Raw genomic sequence first — 24,856 nt, 5'->3', positions numbered from 1 at the left:
CGAGGATGTTTCTAGGGTAGGTCAGACACTTAGAACTGTGTTTTGAAGAATTACTTACATTCTGTTCCTTCTCAAGAAAAGGTAATGCTTAAACCAGATATTAAATGTCCGTGTTTAAAAAAACAAAAACAAAAACAAAACAAAACAAAAAAAAAACAACAAAACCTCTGGATTAAGACATCACTGTGATCAGATTACAGAATGATTGCCAAAATTAGTTACTCACACTCATTTGTGACTTCAATACCATACCAAGTTGTGTGGCCTCTATTTTTGTTTGTTTGCATGTGCGTATGAGAACATGAGTTATGAAAAGAGAGAAATTAGTCAATTAGGCATTTAAGCAAAACAATATACTTGTGGTTTTATAAAGGAAATAGCCACCTAACCAGCTAAAACTTTTACTCTCCAAATAATTGTTAAAGCATTGTATAAATATATCTTAGGAAGAGACTCTCATTGTGTGCTTTGGAAAGCTATTTAGACTTGGCCCTCCAGCCCCCAAGCTTGCTGTTCACTTAGAAGATTCTTTTTTGGTTGCATTTCCACCAGGTCCCTTGTGTTTTAATATAATGTAAGCTTATAATTCTCCTTGATAATGTGTCCTTATTAATTTATTTCTAAAACAAGAGAAAATGGCCCCCAAGGTCTTTATTAATTTCTAAGATCTTCTTTCTCATTTATCAAAGAATATTAATTCATTTCAATTCTATCCCAATCTCTTCCTTTAGTATCAAGGGGCAGTCCTAGCAATGTAGTGTTTGTGAGAAACGGAACAGGGGAGGGAAGAAGAGATTTGTAGGTAAATTGAAGAAGCTTTTTCACAGGGGATTACTTTCTTTTTTGAAGGTGTTATGTTCAGGGTTTATGTTGAGAGAAATCTAGAGAAGAAAAACCATCAAATGCTGTGGTCTCACTACATTGCCCAGTATCTTTTAAAGGAACCCTAATGAGATAAGCAGCACTATTTCTCCAACACAAAGCAGGATAGGAAGATACCTCAGTACTGCGCAGTAGAGGAGAATAGAGAAATGAAGTCTCCTCACGACTATTTGCCCTCTTAGACAAGGAAGAATGGACTCCATTAGAGCTCTCTTTGTTGGCTCAACTAGTTACTATTTTAAAGCAGAAAATTCTGTATATAAAGTTGACTTTTTTCTTGATTTTTTCAACTCGAAAGAGGATCATGAAAACCCACATAATTGTAATCATTCCAGTTCAGATTTATTCACATGCTTTGCCTATAACATGGTGCTGCTGTGAACTTTCTGTAGGTTCATTGTGATCTGATCATGTTATCTTTATATGAATAAACATTCTTCTCGCCTTGGCCAGCTGTCTTGCCAATGTGTGCTATTAACTCCTAGAACCATTATATGCAAGTATTGAGGAAAACTCACCTCCGTTGTCAGAAAATCAACTCAAAACATACATCCTATTTAAAAAATATACCTAGAAAGTCTTGTTCTTTTAGGGAATCAATTACAAAAAAAAAAAGAAAGAAAGAAAGCATCAGTTTAGATATATATATATTTTTTACTTTCTATGATCCTAAAAATTGCCTAAATACACACAGTTAGCTCCAAGAAATTGTGAACCTTAATATATCCAATTTGCCAGTAATATCATGCAGTCCACGTGTTTAGGTTTAAGTGTAGCAGTGGTATGTTTCTCCCAGCTGGTATGTATGAATACTTCAAAGTACTTGGCTCTTGACTGATGAAGATTCCATGTCTTATTGATTTGGTTTCTAGAAAAGTAGGGGATTTATTATTTTCTATGAGCTAGTGGCATTTGAGAAACACATGTGTAAAAGACTTGCAAAATTTATATACACAGGCATGTGGGAGCACTTTTATTGATCTCATATGAAGAAGTAGAATCTCCAGGTTCATTTTTTCTGTGGAATAAAGTCATATTATATAACTCTTTCATTTGCTGCCTACAGAATACATGGTAGAAAACTAAAATAAAATATTTGTTTTTAAAGCCAGATGGAAAATTGGGCTGGCTACATAATACAAAGTCTTCTAGAGGCACAGAAAAAAAAGTATAGCAAAGATTTCTATTTTTTGGAAATCATTTTAGAAAGAAAGCAAGGATTTCAATTTTTTTAAAATATTTTCAGAAAGAAAGGAAATTATTTTTTGAGAGATTAGGATTATTGAGTATTTTTTCTTTCTTCCTTTTTGCAAAGGAAAAAGAAAAAGCTTGCCTGAGACAAGACTCTGTGCTGCCAAATGTTAGCTGCTGAAGGCCCACAGTGAGGTCTAAGCAGAGTTCAAGGCTGAAATAAATGTCTAAACACAAGACAAGCATAGTTTCTTTCACCATTGCAATACTCCATGTATTAATCTAGAGTTCTTTTCTGCATTTTTGGTTTCTGTTTTTATAAAAATAAAAACCCTCAGTATAATGAGAGGAATAATTCCTGAAGCCACTAATGTGTTTCTCGGAGTCAGCACAGATTAGTCCCACTGGCACCGTTTCCTTCATTGTGTGTGTTTCCATACTCTCAACCTTAAATCTGCAGACTTTAGAGGTGTTTTTTTTTTTTTTAAATCTCTCAACATGCAGAATAGAAGTTTCATCATTAATTATTTTGTTGCTTGTCTTTAGAAGGCAATATTTTACAATGCAGTCTCCATTCTCAACTATTTTAGAAGGTAACTGTTGCCCAGCCACCAGAGTTTTTGGCATCTTTACCTTTTTGAGTTTACATTATGACTCATAGTCTTTTCATTCATGCTTTCATGGGAAAACTGATTAGTATCCACCGGATCTTTTATTGCAAATCATTTGTGTGTCTGTGGCATCCATGACAATAATGGCTAATATTCATGGAGAGCTTACTATGTACCAGGTGCTCTCCTGTGCTTTATACAAACTTATCTATCTACTGTTAGAGTTAGGTGATCTCATCAGATCAAGGACACTGAGGCACAAATACCTTAGTTAAATAACTTACTTAAGATCACTGAGTTGGCAAATGGTGGAGCCAGAATTCTAATCTAGGACGTCCGGCTTTAGAGCTCTAACATTTAACTAAGACCCTACGAACATGGATCAATCCACTGCTCTTATCATTATCTCCAGCACTAGGTGTTACTGGCCTTGACAAATGATGGAAAGATACACTGAAGCCACCCTAGGGTGGTTGGTGGACCATGCTTTTGGGGAGGCCACTCTCTATACTGACTGACTGACCTAAATCATGTCATTTCTCACATAGGCTGAATATGAAGACTTAGGAGCCAGGAAAAGAAGCATGGGTGGCACTTTTTACACCTGGAAAAGTGACTCACTCCTGGGAAAATTTCAGCTAACAATCCCAAGATAATAGGCTCTGATAGATTAGAGCTGTGTCATCCAAGATGGTAACTAAAATCATATGTGGTTATTTAAATCCATTTTAATTAAATATAAATAAGATTTAAAATTTAGTTCTTCAGACACACCTCATATGCTCAATAGCCACATGTAGCTAGGGGCTACTTGTTGAGTAATAAAGATCCGCTTAATTTGTTGTGGAAATTTCTACCATACAACAGTATGGTAGAAAGTTTCAGATCTAAAGGTAGTTTCAGATAGTTTCAGATCTAAAGGTAAAAGGAACGGAAAGTTTGGCAGTGATGGCTGACACAGGTATCCAGAGGTGGCTGTTCCAAGGACAACTTCTTACCCAGATCCGAGCTGCAGCTGGACTTCAGCTGTCCCTTTACCCCAGTCACTACAGGTCACGGTCTGTTTTCTAAGTCTAATTCTGGAAGCCACCTATATTCCCTCCGAAAAATTTATTTTCCATTTTAGTTAACCACAGTTGTGTTCTATTTGTTCCTGCTAGGACGTTTCCCAATAGAAGTTCCTTTACTTAGCATTTCCTCAAACTGAAAAACCCACCCTTCAGGAAATTGTTGATACTGGGTCATACATAGTAACCGAATTGCTCTTGAATCTCAGAAGGTAATTGCCTAGAAAAAAATACTGGTTTGGGGATAGAATTATGTAGACCTGAGATTGGTGTGGGGTTAATATCTTTCTCTTCTTTGGCCTAGTGAGATTTGGGCCCCAGGTCACTTGGGCAGTGAACTGAACTGTGGCTGCCACAGGAAGAAAACCAGGGGCCATATGGGGTGTGCTTTGTAAGAGCTCCATGATTTGTAGCTTTCAAGGACAAACATATAGCAAAGAATCCCAAGTCTTTGGTAAATCTTGATGAAAGTTATAGCCAGTGCTACAGAGAATTACACAAATATGTTGTTCTATACCTGGGATGGATGATCTGGTAGAACTGTAGCTCCAAAGTAGTAACCATCAATAACAGCCGGCTATATTCAGCAGAGTGGCCCCCTTATAAGAATCATCTAGGTTTAAGCCAGTAGGATGGCAGATCGATAAGAGGACAAGAGTGAAGAGCTGGGCTGGAACAGAGGTCACACATGAAACAACATCCTGGGTGAACGAAAAAAATCAGAAAAGCGTACTACACAATAACAACAACCACCACCACCTAAAACCTCAATTTCTTACAAGGGCTCATATACTCAAAGTCCATATATGGACTCATACGGACTCAAAGTCCAAAGCATAATTTGAGTTTTAATAGAAACATAATCTTACAAATTTTCTGAGCCTGAAAAGGTGATTGGCATCTGAATTATATAAGGAAGGACATTGTTTTGCCATGTGATGTATTCAACAACAGAATGGGCTGACTTGTGTACTAATCAGGTACTTATTAAATCACTAGAAGGACTCAGCTAGAAATAGGATAAACAACTGTCAGCCAAGCTGCGGGAAAGATTTCTGTGCAGGTGGGATTTTAAAAGCTTCCTCTCACCTAAAGGTTTTGTGAACCTTTGACTCTAAACAGAATAGCCTGTAAAAACTAATGTGATTTCTGTTATAAAAGTGACAAAATTTTCCTTAAGACCCAAGGAAAACCAAGAACATCCATTAAAATACTTGGAATTCTGTGGCTAGGCTTTCCAGATTAACTCTCTTAATGCCTGGCATTTTCCATTTTCTTTCTGTTTCCTTTGTGTGTAAAACAAACTATAGTTTTTCATAAGATGGAAGCTATTAAATTGTTTTAGTGGAAAGGTAAATGATTCTTAATACTATTAGGATTTTAATCAGAATATAGTGAACAGATCTTGGGAAATCTTAACCCTGTTTGCTACAAAGATTAAAACATTTCTCTGTAGAAAAACAATCCTATAACTCGTTCTGATTTCTTCAGTGTTCTACATATTTATGTTTCCAAGAACATTTCAGTCAGGGCCTGAGCAACTTGGGGAAATAGAATTATGGCTGAGTTTTCCAGGATATTCACATGTGCGACCAACTCTGTGGATATGCTTGAAATCTGCTTCTGGCCCAGGATCAGATACATACATAAACTCCTCATAAACTTATACCACATTTTCATCCTATCTGCTTCCAAGAGTAATTCTTCACAAATGCTGGAAGCCTGTTTTATGTTTTACTCATTTATTAATGGCCCATATAATCTGTAATTTTTCATACCTTTGGAGACTTCAGGTCTACCTTAATCTTTGCTTATTCTGCTTTTTGTATTTGTTTCTTTTTTAAGCTGCCTATTCTCTCAGCATACACTATAAAGAAATATCAAAATAAAATATCTACATCTACATATTTATTTTTTCTATATTTTCAGTATGGACATTGTTTATATATGGATGTGGTTTGCAAAATAGTAAGTTACCAACCATGTGATATTGCTTGCTTTGCGGTGTACTTTCCTATTTCTATCTGTATGTGATCCTATGCCCTGTGAGTTTTGTACTTTGTTCAACAAGTAGGTTATAAGTAAGTTATAATTGCCCCTTTAGGGCAATTTTAATATATAGTCTGATAATGTCTTAAACATACTAGATATGTGATAATATTTTTATTTTTAAACATAAATATTTTTATATTGAACATGGCAAAAGTCAGCAAAAGGAAAGCATCTGTGAGCAGTCATAATATTAGGTAATGTCCCTTGAGGACTATGGGACAGTCACTTTTAACTGCTTTGCATGAATTAACTTATTTAATCCTCAAAACAATCCTTTCACAAGGGTATTATTATTATTTCTCCTTTACCAACGAGAAAAATGAGGCACAAATAGTTACGTTCGTTGGCACAGTGTCACACAATGCATAAGTGGTGAAGTGAACATTTGAACTCAGATCCTGTGGCTCCAGAGCCCGGACCATGCTGTCTCCAAAGATGGAGAATAAGTTGAAAGACTTGGAAAATACAAGTTTTTCTTCCTTTTCATAAAATCTTCCATTGGGAGGATCAGTCATCAAGATGATAAGGAAATTGGATGTGTACCTTCCCCTCTAACATCAACACCAAACAGGCATCCTCTATTCCAGTACACAAGGAGACAGAATCAAATGGAGGACCACCACCTGCCCTAATTACAGTCTGAAAGGCAGGGAAAAGACATGGGCTGCTGAGCCTTATTTACTTCACTTGAAAGAATGTAGTTCTATATGCCACAAAAAGAAGCACAAATTCCCTCTAACCATTTTTTCCTGGTGATTTTCCAGTGATAAGCATCTTGCCTCAAAACTCCAGTGTTGCTTTATGTTTCTGCCTTAACCTGTGATAAAATTATATTAAGACAAGATTATAGATCAGTCTGGTTTTCCTCCCATACACAGCTCTGTGTGTATCAGAGGCATGCTTACACAGTCATTTATTTATTTAAAAAAACTATTGACTACTGTTCTATGCCAGACACTCTACATGATTGGGGCTATAAAGACAAATAAGACAAAATTCCTGTCCTCATTGAACTCACATTTTCATCAAAGATAGATAATTGACATACAGTTGCATGGGGGCAGGGGGAAACCAGCCTCTCTTAAACAAGTGAAATATATTCTGTTCCTACAAATGTTCATGCATTCATTCAAATGTATATTCATTCAGCAAGCAGCTACAAAAAATATAATATGTAACGGGTGCTGTACAAATGGTAATTTGCTTCTGTAAAACATGTCCCAGAACTGAGCATAACTTCCCAGACATAAGACTATTGTAAAGTAGCACAGAGCTGTTAGTCTACCTGGCTCCAAACCCCAAGGTTAATTTATATTGACTGTACCTGATATTGTGCGGTCATCCCATACTGGGGGATACTATGATAAACACTTCTATAAAATCTATCCCTAGATTTATGTACGTATATTTGCATGAAAGCCTTTTTGGGAATGGCTGGGAGAAACCACTCTCTGGTTGCATATAAGGAATAGTGGTGCTTCTTATAGATACCCAGTTTGCTTTAATAACGTGAATGTTACAACTATTATAAGTGGTTCTCATCCTAGTTCACTGATAGAAAATATAAATCATTATTTAGGGGTCTCTCCTCACCACACCTTATTCTACTGTCCCTGCTGGTCTGCCCAAGCATGAATACCGGACTTCATGTCAGACACATTCTGTGAACATTTCCTCTTATTTTTCTGTACTGACTTTCCCTTTGCTTCAATTTTTATTGATCTTGCACTTATTTTATCTTATAATAATGTATACTCCTTTGTGAATTACTTATATCTTATTGAAAGTGAGATTTGAAGGAGGAGAGATAATTAACTTGATATTTAGCAATATAGACAACAGATGACAATGAGAGAGCAGATTCTTTAACATTCCTTAAATTCGATATTATGCTACCATCACTGCTGACTAAAATGTCACCTGTTTATAGTCTTCTGTCATCAATGTCCTCTACATGCCTGTGTTCTTTAACATTAATTAAACTACCACACACCTAAACTGCATTAAGTTCCTTTGATTTCCCCTTGTGCATGCCCCTCATAGACTCCCTTTTTTTTCCCTGCCCCATTTCCTCTGTCCTTGTCCAGATCCTATGGCTGGATGAAGTCAGTCATTCTTCCAAATATCTCTACAGCAAATTCAGATTGGGGTATCTGTCCCATTTACAGCAATTCCCACAGCGACTGTTTCTATGATATACCTTGTCTCTCCTTTAGGGGACATGGGTTCTATCCTATTATACTTGTGTTCTGAACAGTAAATGCCAATGTCTTGCTTGATCTTACCTCCCTGGCCACAGTATTTGACTAGAAGTACTACGTAACAGCCAGAAAGGCATCTAGTTGCAAGTAACTAAAACTGTTTAACAGTAGCCTAAGCAAACCAAGTTTGCTTTTTTCACGTAACAAGAATGATGGAGGTAGGTAGTGTACATTAATTACAGTGGCTCAAAAAATTAAGACCAATTCCCTTGGAATATCCACATAAATGGCAATTTATGGTCACTAGTTGGCCACTATGGTTCAAGGCATTATATCTGTTCTATCAAGTGGGTCCCTATCAAGTCCAATCCTTTTCATTAAGAGACCCAGTGGCCAGGGCAGGGGTGGGGGCAGGGGAGAGAATCAATGAGTTTTTAGAAACTCCTACGACATGGGAATCTTATCAGAATGAAGTAGGTTTTGAGGATAACTCCAGTGGTGAAAAAAAAAAGTTTGAAAAACAGAGTAAGATTGTAATGTTTAGCTTAAACTAATCATGATCAATCACATGATGCTAGGCCCACTACATCCCTAACAAACTCAGGGTTCTGTTATCAATTAAGAAATTGAAACTAGGTATTGATAGGTAGGTGAGCCCCAAGTTTGTCAGCATTTCATCCCATAGCCTCAGTAATTTTTTCCATGAATGAGCACATGACCCAAACCCAGCCAACAGAGCCCTCACACCAGATATCTAAACTCTCTGGCAAGACAGCTGCCAGTAGTCACAGATTAAGCCTAATAAAGAAATTTGCATGAGAGAAGGAACCTGGCAGAAAGAGAAGTAAAGACAAGAGACAGAGAAAATCCAAATGACATTCAGGGCACTGATCATTATGGAGTCATTGTCAAGGGCAGTTCACATCTACCTTGGCTATAGCAACCAGTCAATTCTCTATTATGTTCGAACTAGGTAATGTTAGATTTCTATCCCTTCCAAACAAAGACTTCCAACTCACCTTCTTTTTTTTTTTTTTAAATTAACATAATGTATTATTTGCTTCAGGGGTACCCTCTCCAATGTCCACAATCTAATCACTCTATCCCTACCCCCCCACCAACCCTCCAGCAACCCTCAGTTTACTTCCTGAGATTAAGAGTCTCTTACAGTTTGTTTGTCTCCCTCTCCAGTCTCATCTTGTTTCATTTTTTTCCCTCCCTTTCCCCCAGGATCCCCTACCCCATCTCTCAAATTCATCATATCAGAGACATCATATGATAATTGTCTTTCTCTGATTGACTTATTTCATATTTGTGCTGCCCAAGCAAGTATGCTGATTGACTTATTTCATTTAACATAATACCCTCTAGTTCTATCTACGTTATTGCAATTGACAAGATTTTTTGGGTGTGATGGCTGCATAGTATTCCAGTGTGTGTGTATGTGTGTGTGTGTGTATGTATCTCACATCTTCTTTATCCATTCATTTGTTTATGGACATCTTAGTTCTTTTCCATAGTTTGGCTATTGTGGACATTGCTGCTATAAACATTCGTGTGCATTGCCCATTTGGATCATTACATTTGTATCTTTGGGGTAAATACCTGATAGTGTGGTTGCTGGGTCATAGGGTAGCTGTATTTTCAACTTTTTGCGGACCCTCCATACTGTTTTCTAGAGTGACTGCACCCTATAGAAATACATATTTCTATGTATAGAAACGCAACTGATTTCTGCACATTGATTTTATATCCTAACACTTTACTGAATTCCTATATGAGTTCTAGCGGTTTTGGAGTGGAATGTTTGGGTTTTCCACATAAATTATCATATCATCTGCAAAGAGTGAGAGTTTGACTTCTTCTTTGCCCATTCAGATGCCTTTTATTTCTTTTTGTTGTCAATTACTGAGGCTAGGACTTCTACCAACTCACCTACTTCTTAAAATGTTTCCCTGCTTCAGTTAGTGTAGTATTGAGCTCTTCGAATTGTTTTTCTCAACCATAAACCCAGTGATGACTCCTATTTAAATAACCTGCCTTAAATACAACTCACCAGTCTATACTTTGGCCATGTCAAACTTTTAATACTCCTAAAACATGCCTTCATTGCCATGATATTGTCTCCTTTATCTGAGATGTCTTTCCCCACATTATCCAACTAGATAACTCCAATTAATTCCTCAGGGCCCAACTCTGCATAACCTGTCTTTACAGCTTCTACTGACCTGTATAGGTACACTCACACCTAAACATGCATATACACACCTGCAAAAAGTCTCACTCCTCCTTTTCTCATCTCCAACAGTCCCTTTTACATGTCTTTATTACAATGTGGGTTCCATTGTAGTATAATTCCTCTCAGCTAAGTGTGAGTCCTGCAAGGGCAGGAACTGAGAAAACTCAACGAGTGTTTAAGTGAAATAAGCAAAATATTTGCACAAGTGGAGGAAGAAAGGAACTCTGAAAATCTTCTGAATTTTTCACCCATTTGGCTTATATTCAATTACATTCCTCAGTGCTTTGAACTATTCTTGAACTATTATTATAGTCACCTCCCATCTTGGAATAACGTTACTGATACTTTATGATTTGAAGACTATGTCTATACATAATGATATGCTTATGTACAATAAACCTGGTATTGTGTCTTAGCTCAGTTTGTCTTAGCTCCATTCTGATGATTGGATTCTATAATTAGAAGCTTTCCTCCCATACTTATGTATGGCTTTAAGAATTATCACTTCTATATTTCTACATCTATTGATAATATGTGGAGCAGGATAGAATTTAGAGTTGTGTTGGACACCCACTAGGACCCTTCTATAAACTTGCCATTGCTCTATGACCAATGGTCGTTGTGCCTAATTATTATTATTTTTTAATTATTGAGGTATAATTCACATGAGCTTCATTTTTTTATCTTACTGTGACTCCATCTAAATAGAGTTTCATCTAAGTCACAGTTCTTAATCCTGTTTTCAAGAAACCAGTAATTTTGGAATGAGATTAAAAATTCATGAATAAATATGCTTATTTTAGAGATGAAGAAACCCAGCTTCAGAAAAACTATGTGACTTGTGAAAGCTTATGGAACTGATAAATGGGAGAATAGGGTCATTTTTCTGATTCTAAATCCAATGCTTGTTTTATTATACAACAACTACCTCAATAGAAACTCTATCAAATGTCCTACTGAAATAAAACACTGTACCTGTAGCATTTTTTTTTAATCTACCACTCAACGAAGCTCATTTAAATAGGAAATGGTGTTTCTTTGGTATGATTTGTTTTCAGTGGAATTTCTGAACAATCATGGTTTCTTTTTCTAGATGTTTACCATCTGTTAATAATCTAGTTTAATCTGCAATGTCTCTTCTGGTTATCCAAGACACCTCTGGTCAGAGTGTTTGCTCAGCTTCTTATAACCTCCAAAACTATTAAGACTTCTGTAGATTTTTCATGCTTGGAAACATTTCTATTCAGGAGTTACATAATCCAAGGAGGTTGAATACGACTAAGGAAAGATCAGTGAACAAGCTGAACAACCGTAATTCTTTTTTTCTTTTTTAATCTGGAAAATATTCTCTTCTCAGCTATTATCATGAGTAGTTTCAACATTACTATATAAAAAGAGGTTACGGACAAAAAACCATTTTGGAAGAGAAGGACTACAGATTTGTCTTGAATTTGTACGCATAGCAAGTTCACTGTTTGTTTTGATTTAGATTTCTATGCATTTGGTATGTTTGGAGGTAATGTTATGGAGATTGGGGTGGGGAACTAAAGCACTGCCCCCAGCTACCTTTGGTGTTGTCACTGGATCCAGGCCAGTTACTTCACATGCCTGAATTCCTATCTCATCCAACTGACATGCTTGCTTTGCAGTTAATAGGACCAAGGACTGAACAGAAGCCTGCTAATTGTCCAGACCACTCATGTCTGGTTGCCAATTGGCAGTTTCCCCTGGAACAGTAGTACATTGCTCAGGGAGAGAAGTCATTGTAGACCAACCTGGGACATTTCCATCCCCCAAGGGGAGCACAGTGGAGGGACTCAAAGATTTTGCCAACCAGAAGTCTGAAGACTTAATTTCTCCAGGGAGGAACAGCCTGCTGTGCAAGCCAATAAAATCACAAACCAAGAAATCCAGACTATAAAAAACCTCTTCATAAAATTCACACTGTGTTGGAGGTAAGGACTAGATCTATCCTTAAATCTCCCCATTTTGACTGCCAATGAAAAGAAGAAGAAGAAGAAGAGGAGGAGGAGGAGGAGGAAGAGGAGGAAGAGGAGGAGGAGAAAGGAGGAGAAAGAGGAAAGAAGAAGGGGGAGGGGAAGGAGAAGAAGAAAGAATAAGAGGAAGAGAAAGGACAGGAGGAAGAAAAGGAGGAGTACCAGTGTTTTACAAGGTAGACTAAATTAATGATCAGTTTTTAATGAGAAGTTCCTTGAGAGCAAATAAACGATATATCCAGCCATGTTATGTATTATACCTCTTGCTCGAGTTTGCCTGTAAGCTATATAATTATTATACATTTTATAGACACACACACACAGAGGCATCTATGACCTTGATTTAGTGAGGAACACAGTGTAAACATAAGAACCCTGTTTCTCAGCTTTCAGGGCAATGGGGCCAAAGATTACCACTCAGTCTAAACCAATCTCCTAAACTTAAAAGCTTAAAGGCATTTCCTTCGTTTGTTATTGTCAGGGCCAACTCTGGGGGCAAGGCCCTTGGCAAGTATTGTTCTGTGTGTCCATTCATAATGAAATCAAGTTAACATAATATTTTGAATGTTGGAATTCCTTTCTCTTGAAAAGAAATAGAGATATAAAAGTCACCCCTAAAATGGGGACAGTGAAGACCTGAGAAGGAGAGAGACTCAGTGCCATGGCTTTGTCTTATTTTGAGTATGTTAGGATGAAGTGAGTAGACTGTGGTTTCATTGTCTACATGTAGATCACAAGTTCTTTGTTGGTAAGCCAATTCCCTTTTGCCTTAGAAGCAGTCTCTCCAACACCAATGTAGGAATGTCCCTAAAATGGTAATTTCGTAATCAAGGGGCACTCCCAGACATGACTTTTAAAACTTATTTAACTATAAAAAAAAAAAAAAAAATGTATTTAAAACTTATTTAAAATAAACAGCTATTTCCATTCGTTCCCAGGACTTAGAAATGACGTTATTTGATTAAATTTATTGGTCGCTAAAAGGAACAGTACACTGCCATTGTTTACTTGTTTCTAATAAAATTTGTAAGTTAATCATTTTAACTTTTTCTTATTTTGTCTTTTATTTCTGAAATTGTTCCTATAGTAAAAGGCTGTCAAACTTATTTATAGAAATAGGTTAAAATATTTTATTTCCTGGATAATTAACTATAAGAATGCTATTAGCCTATGTTGCAGGGAAGCTGTATAAGACAAGACTGTTTTCAGAGGGCGGGGGATTTCCTTACTGTGGAAACTAAAGAGTTAGCATTTAAGACCTTAGAGAAGACTTCCAACTCTCAAAACATCCTTTTTTTTGTCTATCCTATAGGTTTCCCCACAGAGTTAAATACTTGGAAAAACATTTTGCAAAGAAAAATGTGAAATGCTTGTTCATGGGAAATCTTTACTCCACCCAGGAAAAAATAAATGGTACTTAAGAACTACTCTTTAAGAATGAGATGTTTATCGAAATAAGGGAGGCTAATTGTCAAAAATGATGAGAAACAAATGTAGAAAGCTCTGTGTTTGGAACTCTGGCTACATGGAACACTTAAAGAAGTAAATACTGTGTTTCAGAAGAGGAGGCATAGTTTTAGAAGTTGCCAGTTTTTGGAAAAAGCGTTTAAGAGTTAAAAAAAGAACATGGCTGCCAAGAAACATGGAAAAAGAAACAAGGAATACAGGTTTTGAAGTTCACTTCTCTGAAGCATTGGAGCACTGCGCTGATACCAGTTTAGCTTTTTTATAATATTCAGTGATATCCCAGACTAGTCCTGCTGGAGATATGTACTAAAGGGGCTGATATGTGAAAGCTGCTGGAGATAGGAGAAAATTCTCTGAGGAGAGGAGATATAGAGCACTGCTTGTCCAAGTTCTTCATCTTTCCAAGGGTTTGCTATTAATTTCCACAGCATCTAGAATAGGGCTTCTCAAATTTGGCACTATTGACATTTGGGGAGAGAAATTTTTTACTTAGAGAAGACTGTCCTATAGATTGTAGGATGTTCAGCAGCAAACTGCAACCTTGGCCTCTATGTACGATATGCCAGTAGCAGCCCCCACCAAAGGGTGATGACCAAAAAGATCTCTCCCTGAAGAGGGAAAGAACTTAGGAAATTGCTACTGATTAAAATTTGCCATTCTAGAGGATAAAACATTGATTAGGATTCTCAGACAAACTCTGCATTGTGCATTTGCAAATCCATTCAGCAAAGATGCAAATTTCATGAGAACTAAATAACCCTTGTCCCCACCGGAAAAAGGTCAGTAAGTTGAGGATCCCTCTACTGTTGTCAGGTAATAAGGATTGCTTCTGGTGCTTCCACAGATTTTGTTCCTGGCTGCGTTGTTTGCCACTTGTGCGGCCAAGAACTTGTTTGACCTTTCTAAGCCTCGGTTTTCCTCATTGCAAGATGGAGTCAGTACCTACCTCAAAGGATTGTTGTAAGGAGCAAAGAAGAAACCTATCTTTATACTGCAGTTGGAAGTCACTTAGTAAATCAGAGTCTGTTATTAAATGGCACAATACATATTCCGATTCAGCGAAGCAGGTCTGCCTTTTTTTTTTTTTTTAACCACTAACTCAATCACCATTGACAGATCTCATTAACTGGAACAAGTTTAAATAATCATACAGGAAGACCTACAAGTAATTAGAGTTCTTTCCAGCTTGTATTTCAACTTGTCTTTAGTCATCATCTTTTTGGATACCTCTTAGTCACTTGTTGCTGTGCCATCAGCCCACAGTTTTTGTTTTCAGTGGGAGTGGCCAGTAAAATAATCAACATCGACCTCACTGCAGTTTGACAAACCACAGAGTTGTTTCCATAAACACACCGTGTGCTGAGCTGTGTGCATTGAGGAACGGGTGAATGTTGACCAAGAATAGCCTACTTGGCTACTTGGCTACTGGGACCCCCCTACTTGGGGGTCCACCCAGTCATAAAGCAGTCACAGTATTCCCCTGCCATCATGGAGGGACTCTGATGGCTCAAAGTTTTCCTTGAAACAGAAATATACCACCCACAGGAGAGAGGATGAGAAGGACTCACGGCAGGTGGGAGCAGACAATGATTTAAGTGACAAAAAGAAACAGGCACAGCTGAGGATGGCTCTTACTCATTTTTGCTGAAATTTTTCCAAGGACCATATTGCTCGGGATAGTGCAAGGGGACCTCTGATGTTATAAAAAACAAAATATTATTCTTTACAAATGCTTTCCAAAGGGATTAGGATGTTTATGACACTTGAAGAAAAGTTAAGCCCGTGTAAATTCCAGCCCAGCATGGAGAAGCGATCAAGTTTACAACCTGTGGTCTGTACGTAGGGCAAGCATGCCAAATAGCCCCCCCAAGAGTGTCATTATCTCATTATCTGGAGAGCTCTTTGGGGGATTCTACAAGGGAAAGACGATTCCTCCACCTCTATTTGGGAGGATCTCTGCTTTAACCACCTATGCAATCTCAGGAAGCCTCCCCAGGAAGATGTCTCGGGTCTTGACCTTGGTGTGACCAGGTAAAGCCAGAAGCAACTGCTATTGTCACTCCCTTTCCGGCCTCATCTCCAGCTCCATAAGTTGGTGCCTACTCATTTCTATGGACAAGACTTCCATAGGAACAAGAAACAAAAGTACAACCCACACCACCTTAGGCCAAAGACAAATGTATTGACTCAATGAAAGAAAGGACTGACTCAAAAAAAAAAAAAAAAAAAAAAAAAAAGACTCTCAATCAAATGAGAGAGTGCAAGCCCAAATTCCTACAGCACAGTGTGAGCGAAGGGTGAGCAGTTCTCAGAAGGAGACTGCTGTTCTGGCCACACATAACTGAAGAGGTCTACCCCTACATTCAGTCACTTCCCACAGGTCATCTTGACGTACAGCAGTATCAATGCTTTGCATCAGGCCCACTTCCTGTTTTTATAATAATTAAAGTTTTATTGCATACAGCCAGGAGCATTCATTTCCGTATGATCTATGGCTATTTCTGCCCTGCAACAGCAGAATGAAGGAATTGCTACAAAGACTCTGGTGCCGACATCTACTGCCCAACTCTTGGCAGAAAAAAAATGTGCTCATTCCTGCTTTACATAATTCTTTCAGAGATTATCTAGATTTAAAATCTGGCTTAAGTAAATCCAAAACAGTTACAGGTTTGACAAGACTTTCTTGTCTTGATATGTTTTCTTTGAAAGAAAATTGGTTATGTATTTATTCCTATACTTAGCCTGAGGCATTTATACCCCCTTTTTAAAGGTTAAAAACATGAGGCAATATATTTATATTTTAAAACTTGTCTTGCGTTATGTAGGTTTGATAATTTATGAACCCCAAATAACTGGGTTTGCCATCATCCTAAATGTTTAAGAACCACACGTATTGTTGTTATGATTCCCTACTTCAACTGTTTTGTCCTCTTTAATAAACCAACTGATTTTGAATGATAAACAGATAAAAATCCTTTCATATATTTAAATCTCTTTCAAAGTCCACAAAGTCTGAGTGAGATTGATGGAAACAAATGCTTTTATTCTTGCTGATTTAATTATTGCTGATTAAAATAATCTTACTTTTCCGAGGCTTGACTCAGACACCTTGGGACTTGTCTACAACTCAAGATATTAAAAAAGACTGGTGCTAAACATTCTGTAAGGGACTTCCTTTCAGCCTTCGTTTTCTCTCTGTAATTGCTAAAATTGCCTGGTAATCGAACTGGACTATTAGTTCATAGGAAAGCTCTTGTGGGTTTCCTAATGAGCTAGATAGGCCATGCCCTATTTCCTCTGACTTGTCCTCAGATTCTACTACTTAATGAGAAAACAGGGAAGTAAAACATACAAAATAAAATTATAAAATAAAATATATTAAATGACATAGGAAGAACATTCTACCCTTTTTTGCCTCTAAAAATTTTCTTGAAGGTGCCTGGCTGGTTCAGTCAGTAGGCCATGCTTTTCTTGATCACAGGATTGTAAGTTCAAGCCCCACATTGGGTGTAGAGATTACTTATAAAATAAAATCTTAAATATTTCCTAAACTCTAGTTTCGGTTATTAATGATTTTTATGCAATGGTAAAAATTTAAGGTAAATAAAATGCATTTTATTGCAAAAACAACCAATCAATGAACAAAACATTTGTTGAGGGCTTGCATTATTCAAGCAAATCCCTGTCTGAGCAGTGATGATTATAAGAATGTCTAAGACAATATCATCCCTCAACAATCTTCCAATCTAGGAGGAAGATGAACAGACAGACACAGTCAACTCACACTTCGAAAAATTGGGGTTTTGATGGAGGAAAGGGAAAGTGCTATGGGAACATAATGTAGAGAACAATTAATACCAAATAGGAAGGAGGCAAGGTGTCTAGAAAATTTTTCCCAGAGAACATGCTCTGGAATTCACTCTTAAAACATCTAATATGTGTGAAAGGGTGCAGATGAGGGCTCAGGTTTACTGTATTTTGAGGAGAGATAATGCCATGAACAAAAACAAAGAGATGTATGTACCTCTTTTAATCACTTCCCTTATTGCACTGAAATTACATGTTCATGGGTCTGCCTTTCTCATCAAATTTTAAGCTCCTAAGAAGGTACCACATCTTCTTCGTCACCTGTGTTACCAGAGCATCACAGGGAGATGCCCCTTGAATTTAGCAATGAATGGGTCACATGATCCAATCTCTATCTTATATAACTTATTTCAGTTGTAATTCAAGTTTTCTAAAATCAAACTTCAAAAAACTCTGAATTTTAACCTCTGCCTAAGTCTTATCAGTTTATCAGGACTCTATATTTATCCTCTATATTTATCCTAATATAAAAAAATATATATTATATATATTATATATATATAATAATATAAATAATAATATAAAAATATATCCTATATTTTTCCTAATCTACCAGTTGGGAATGGGGGTAGGGTACGGGGCCAGGGAAGAAGAACAATATATCATAGAGATCAGGATAAACTAGACACATATCAAGACAACATATAACTTATCTCTATGTTGGACCCAAGAGATAATTAATTTGGCTTCATTTCTTTTCTCTAAAAAGAAAGAGAAATAATTGTGATTTCCATATGCTCAGTACTAACATAGAAATTTCTAAAACTGTATCCCAAGAACCTATTTCTCCTGTGAGCTCTTCTAAAAGTATTCTGTAGTTGAATGCATTTTGGGAATGTTGGTACTATCGTCCTCTCCTGGCCAGTTACAGGGCATATCAATATATTAAAGTCTAAACTAAGTCCTACAGTAAACAAGTCTGTTTAGTTATTTATTTCAACATCCTTCAAAATTATTTGACCACAGACATCTTCCCCATGATACTGGCATCTATCAAGATACTTTACAAACTCAGATCTAAAGAGGACATTCTTGGTTCCCCACAGTCATTCTACCACCCACCTCACAAATATTCTGGCCCTTATATATATCTTACTGCATAAGTAGACATTGTAGAAAAGTAATGTTCTTGATTGTTCATTTGTTTATTTTGTTTTGTTTTTTGGCTCTGGATAGTTGTTGTACTAAGTCATATGTCCTGTTTTCTTAAGCATGACTTAAATAGCCTTCCTTCCATTAATATGGAGCATTTTTTTAACCAAAGCAAAGTAATTAAGGCCCATGTTATTTTAAGGCTTATAGTTTTCTCTCTCTTTTTTAAATCTGCACTATTTGGGTTTATGTATTTATTTTTAATGCAAAGATAAATAAAAGTTCCAGGAAAATCTCCTTAGCGACTCACACCACCCATGGCTATCTGGGCTCCTCATTTCTACCCCCTGCCACTCTCCCTGAAACTGACCCAACAGTGTTATCATTTGTCATTCAACACCAGCTAATGTGTCTGTGTGACGTTCAGTCCCTCGTTCATCAGTGCTGCACTTTTTACTTATTTTGCTTTCCTTATTATCCATTAGTCGCAGCCTGAGGATATTTTCATCTTGCAAAAAAATACGTGTACTAATGATGCCTCTCATCTTGCGTTGTGAAACTAGAGAACATAGAAATATCTCTTTCATAAGCTCAAAACTCTAGTTTAAAAAGTATTAGAAAGCTTTTGTAAACAGTACTAAAAGACAAAAGTAGATTAGCAAAAAATACACAAATACATTTTTGAAAATTGGAAAATATTTTCACCTTCCCCTTCCCTGCTAGTGTCCCACACCAGATTCTAAGTTCTTCGACGCTGAAAGAATGTCCAACTTATCTTTTTACCCCCAAGGCTTAGTGTTGTGTCTTGCACATAGTAAGCTCCCCAATATTATTTAACTGAACTGAATTTATGTCTACAAATAGTTAATTTTTCCAGCGGAAATTGTTTCCAACAACACCTGGCTTTTTGAAGAGTAATGAATTCTAGTTTCATATCAAATTTCTGAGTCTTTATAGAGCAGACTCTGAGTAAATCAGCAGGAAAAACAAACAAACAGACAAACAAAAAAGTGGCCCAATGTTCTGAAATTCAAACCATTCCTTATACTTAAATACCCAAGGGAAAACACAGTGTATTTTACATTCACGTTAGAAATTCTCTCAGTTTGATGAATTACATTTTGATTATCCAGAATTTACAACTGGGTGTTATCTTGCTCTTCTCAGCTTTAGGGTAAAGGGGAAGGAAGGGGAGGAGAAAGAGAAAAGAAATGGGGGGAGAGGGAAGAAAGGAGAAAGAAAGGAAGGAGGGAGGAAATGACCAAACCAAGGAACAAAGGAACGAAGGAAGAAAAAGAGGATGCTGTTATTAGGATGGTTGTCTATTTCAAACAACTTGGACAGTTTGTTCAGCTTGTATCAGTCTTCCTCAAGCTTCATATTATACTGTCACCTTCAAAAGGGAAGATTTTGATGAGGAACTTACCTTTTGCCATCAATCCATTATCAATAGAATTCAATAGTGAATAAATTAAGTAAAAAAAGAATATCAGTGAATTTTTAAAACCTTTCACTTATTTTCCCTCTGCATTTAATTCTAATGAAATTTTTGCAAGCTTGTCTTATACAAGCAAGAAAGATCCACGCCAGACATTTGCTCACAGCCTGAATACTCGAGTATGGGGCTAACTGCTTCTGCCCAGGCTCTTTTCAGTTGAACTTCTGTCCTATGTGCCAAGGGAAGGTACAAAACTCCCATTATTTCTCTCTAACCAATTATGATAAAACCATCCTTTGCATGGTACTCCATGATCTTATTTTGCTTCCACATGGCAAAAACATACCATTTATTTATGTAATAAGACCACTCCCATTATTTTCCTCACTACTATGTAACAGTGAGTACTCAGCACTTTTATGGTATCCAACCAAAATTTCAATGTCTTAAATAGTTTAAGAATGTTTCTGTCATTAAAACTGACAAAAGAAATTCATCTCAATGGCTATCTTGAGACAAGGGCTGTTTTGACATTAAACTGGATAAGCGACATTAGAATTAAATATTACCTCAACATCGATACAATAAGAACACAAATAGAGATCCCAAGTCTATCTACACAGCAGTCTCCAGGAGATTTGGCCCACAATACATATACCTTGTTTAATTCAATGAACTGAAAATGCAAAATAAGAAATAGAAATTGCACACACTGAAGAAAACATCAGAATGTTTCAATTTTTTTAAAAAATGCTGTTATAGATTTTTCTCAAAAATTGAATTTACTTTTAAAATAACAATCCTTAGATATTTTTGGACATTTCAATTATCAAAGAAACTCTTGATTAAACTGGTTTTATTTTCTAAGGTAGAAATGGTAGAAACTTTTTTTGGCTTATTTTGAAAAGTTTGTATAAAATTAGTTTTTAATTAAAGGCGGTTTTCCCCTTAAAATATTGTTTAATTTGAAATTTTAGTTTACCAATACTCTCCAATTGCCAAGAATTTTGTTTTGCTTTTTCCCCTATTGGGATTCACTTGCCAAGACTTGTAATTCAGTTTCTAAGTAGTAAAATCATCCATCTAAGACCTGATAACAAGGGAGTTCATTGTAACACTTGGAACATTTCTATAATTATTTTGTACTTCTCCCAACAGTTGTTTTTTTTTTTCTTTTCATAAGTTTGTAACTAATAGGATTCCTTTATTTACTTACTTACTTACTTACTTATTTCTCTCTCTCTCTTTCTTTCTTTCTCTCTCTCTTTTTGTGTGTGCATATGTGACTAGAACTTTTCCTCTAAGTCACGTTCCTTTATATTGCTGACCATTTGTGCTTTTTTTCCACGTTGGGTTTTTCACTTGACAGTATAATCATTTTTTCAGGTTATATCACTTTATCTAAACATCCCATCATTCAAAATGTCTATGTCCATAAAGAATTGAAAGTAGAACAAAATATCGATGTGCAGTAAAAGAACTAGGCGAGTATTTGGAATCTGGTTTCTCTTTGCAGAAAAAGCAAGTTTACTTTCCAGAACACCACCCAGATAGTATCAAATCACATTAACTAACCATATGGACCTATTCCAGAAAACCAATTTCAGAAGCACTAGGTTTTCTGACTTTGAACAAGATAATGTCATTTCTATTGACATGATTTACTAAAATTAAAATTTAATGCAGCCTGAACTATGGTTATTACTCATAACCACCCAGCGTTATCTCACATTATGAGATCTAGCGTAATTTCTGTTTTTCTCTGATATGACCAACTTTCCTTTTTGGCATGTTAATTTATGTGAAATGGTACATTTAGAAATAAATATGAAAGTATCCTTGAGGCATGAAAAATTTGCTCCTCTTGAAGAGTTTCTGGTTTAGTAGTGCTTAGTTGGTTTGTTTTCTTTTTATTCCCAGAGCTAACACAAATCAGCAGCTTGTAATGCCTTAATTGCAACGAAGACCAAAAAGTCAATGCCAATAATACCAATAAAACAACTTGAAGAAAATCGTTAAGTACTAGGCTAGCTGTCAATGGTGATGATAACCATAGTAATGACATGTTATACCCCTACAATGTCTTTCCTCTGAGCATCTAAGAGGACTTTATTGATAAATACTTTGATTTTATCCAAATAAATCTGCTTTTTCATTTATATGCACTTCTGTAAATTTGCTTCAAACATCAGCATTAATCAAAAAACGCAGAATCCCTCATTTTTAACATTTCAACCATTTATACACTTAGCTTAAAGAATACCTGTGCACTTTTTGATGTTCTAGAAACAGCTTGCTTCCTGAGAATTGATTACAGGTATTATCAGAGTTAAACATCTATTAGTGTAAGAGGTACCAGAATGAATATAGATATTTACATCTCTTTTCTAGGTCAGGAATAGAAATTCTAATGACCTAGAAAAGCAAATAAATGCACACACACACACAAACTCCTTGTGTTTAATGGTGGTCTGACATATTGTAAGATATCCTGTATGTGAAAATACTCTAGGAGTGATATTTCTTCCTTTATGCTGCGTGACCTTTCCAGGATTGCTGTTGTGGTGTTCCCCTGATAGAAAAGGGAAGCCTTGCCCAAGAGATACATTTGGCTCTGTGATGAAGACATTAAGTTTACTAATAGTCTTCTGATAAAATATATACTCCGGCTCCCAGGTTCACCCATGAGCAACCCAAAACATTTGGCTTGGTCATCGAGGCTATGTTACATAAACAACAATAAACCCCATTCCCCAGTAGAATTATCGAAAGGACTAAAAGAGTTAAAGATTGAGGAAGTGCCTAACATGATGCCAGGCATTCATGACTGCTTAGGAGCCAAGGGAACAATCCCACTGAAAATTAAATTAAAACCAAACCAAACCAAACAAAATAGAAAACATACTGAAATAGAAATATAAATAAATAGAAAATTCAATTACTGTCTTACATCCAGGTCTTTTAACCTGGGGTCCAGAAATGGCCACCTCTCCAGACAGGTTTCAGGTGATTTATAAGTACAGTTGGAGGCAAAGATGTACATGGAAATTCTTCTAGTATATGTCCCTCTCATCAGAGACTCCGAAGAGTCCCTGACCCAACAGAGTTTAGAAACCACTGCCTTACAGTGATAATAGGGTTGTCAATAGCAGTGACAGCATGACAGAAAAATCCTTTGCCTCCTTCCCTACCCACCATGCCGTCACAAATTCACTAAAGGGAAAAAAAAAAAAAAAAAAAAAAAAACCAGGTTTGCACATTACAATATTTGCGAATTTAGTGTCTGGTGCAGATCATTTCCTGATGATTTTATTGGTAAAGGAAGGTGTGAAGCCCATGGGCCCTGTACCACTATTCTTCTATTACCTGGGCACACAGTTCTCTTTCTTCTTTTCCTCCTTCTTAGGCTTCATATCTATAAATCCCCTGTCACTAATTTCTGGATAAAAAGAAGTTAAAATGTTGATGTGTAACTAGATGGAGAGGCACAGTGTTTGTCAATCCCAGTCACTAAGGTCTGTGGAGCAGCTCAGAGTTTTAAAGTACTTACTGTGAGTTAGGGTATAATTCATTCTTATTTTATAGATCAGAAAATGGGGCTCTGAGTTGTTAAATGACTTCTCCAGTTTAAGTCAGCTGCTGCAGGATTGAGCCAGGGCCCAAGCCTACAAAGACCTGACTCAAAACCCTAGATTCCATCTACTGAGATTGTTGTTCCTAAAGGCACACAACCTGGCTCTCTTTTCCCACAATACTCCATTAAAAAAAAAAAAAGCAGCATTCCAAAATCAAATGCATCTCAATTAATATGGCTCTGCATTGGAAGATACAGGAAATCTGAAAGACAACAACAGCAAAAGCAAACAAACAAACAAAAAAAACCAACTGTTTAACTTTCTTACCCCAGACACGACCAGAAGACCCAGGATAGAGCAAAAATACCCAATGATGCCAAACTACAACAAGCTGTGTCTTTGAAAGTAAACCTCAGGATGGAGAATTGGGGCAGGAAGCAACTCTTTATTCCATTTTCCCTAACAACCTTCCCAAAACAGGTATTTTGAATAAAACAGCCATCAAAAGGTGAAGTTTTCTGTTATCTACCTGCTTTAGTTTATCAGTTTTCAGGCAACCCTGCCCCTTCCTTGGGGTCAATCCTCTCCCTACTGTTGATCTTCCCAAGGCTGTTTTTCTACTACAACCATGTATGTAATATTTTTGCTAAATCAATCTTTCTAAAATACAAGCCAGGCAACATTAGTTCCCCACTCAAAAAGGCATTGCTGATGGTGACCCTACTACACAATACTCTCGAGAGCTTCTATCATCGGGACTCAAGTCACCTCTTCAATGTTGTCTTTCTATCCCGCTACATGGAAGATGACAAATATATGGCACATTCATCATCATGTACCCTCCAAGCACAAGTATTCATTCAACAACTACTTGTTGAATCCCTACCAGGCGCGTGGACTCTGTTCAGCTGCAGGAAGATCATAAGCATGTGGTTCCTGACCTCACAGAGCTCATGACTAAGTGGAGAAGACAGGCAATAAGCAAGAAACTAAAAGAACTGTGATAAGCAGTCTAAGGAAATAAAATTGCTGCTGAATATAGAAATGAGGATGGGGCTTGTGGAAGGCAGGAAATGATCTACTTAAATAAGGTAGTTGGGGAAGACATAGCTGAAGATGCAAGGTTCGAATTAAAGGAAGTCATCACTGCAAAAGAGCATTCCAGATGTCGGGGCCA

The 24,856-nt window shown here is 36.7% G+C and overlaps 1 long non-coding RNA gene across 1 annotated transcript in view; it reads right to left on the bottom strand.

Moving 5' to 3' along the window:
• Nucleotides 1–1,261: 1,261 nt before the first annotated feature.
• Nucleotides 1,262–24,856, bottom strand: part of LOC131833095 (uncharacterized) — a 38,325-nt gene continuing 14,730 nt past the window's right edge. The window contains exons 2-3 of the long non-coding RNA XR_009354319.1: nucleotides 4,269–4,421; nucleotides 1,262–1,750 (exon numbers count right to left, since the gene is read on the bottom strand). This is a non-coding gene — a long non-coding RNA (uncharacterized LOC131833095). The remainder of the gene's footprint in view (nucleotides 1,751–4,268; nucleotides 4,422–24,856) is intronic.

Source organism: Mustela lutreola, chromosome 6 (genome assembly GCF_030435805.1).
Source record: "Mustela lutreola isolate mMusLut2 chromosome 6, mMusLut2.pri, whole genome shotgun sequence".
Taxonomy (NCBI): Eukaryota; Metazoa; Chordata; class Mammalia; order Carnivora; family Mustelidae; genus Mustela; species Mustela lutreola.
Note: the sequence above shows the minus strand (reverse complement) of the source record. Positions and strands in the feature narration are given on the sequence as shown.